A 493-nucleotide genomic window follows, 5' to 3' on the forward strand; every position below is an offset into this window, starting at 1 on the left:
AGCGGCCGGGTTCTCAAGGCCCCTTGACTACCCGCTTTCCCGAGCCCTCCGTCCGTCTCTGAGACTCAGTGTCCCGAGGACAATGCTCGGAGCCAGGGCGGCGCGCAGGGGGCCGCGGAGGAGGGCGGGGAGGGCCTGGGGTCCTTTGCATTCCAATCTCCGGGATCATGCTTTTTGCAAATAGAGATCGCGAGAAAGAATCTTCCTGCTGGAATTACACAGGGTTTTTAATCTTCTCATCGGTTTCTGCGGCATGAAGTGCGGGCCCGGCCGTTGGAGGCCCGCCGTCGCCCCCCGGAATGCGACCCGGGGCGCAGGCGAGCCCGAGTCGTCGAGTCGCACGACCCTGCTTGACACGCAGCGCCCCGCGCCCCGGCCCGTGTGCGCCGAATGCCAATGAGCGGCTCTCCGCGCCCCGGGGGTCCGCCCTCCCCGGGCGGGGTCCGGGGGCAGGATTACCGCTGCTCACTTGCGAGGAGACCTCTAGGGACCC

At 67.3% G+C, this 493-nt stretch overlaps 1 protein-coding gene across 1 annotated transcript in view; it reads right to left on the reverse strand.

Moving 5' to 3' along the window:
- Positions 1–493, reverse strand: part of SHH (sonic hedgehog signaling molecule) — an 8,303-nt gene that overhangs the window by 2,489 nt on the left and 5,321 nt on the right. The gene's annotated exons all lie outside the window — the stretch shown is intronic.

The sequence above is a fragment of the Crocuta crocuta genome, unplaced genomic scaffold (genome assembly GCF_008692635.1).
Source record: "Crocuta crocuta isolate KB4526 unplaced genomic scaffold, BGI_CrCroc_1.0 scaffold408, whole genome shotgun sequence".
Lineage (NCBI taxonomy): Eukaryota > Metazoa > Chordata > Mammalia > Carnivora > Hyaenidae > Crocuta > Crocuta crocuta.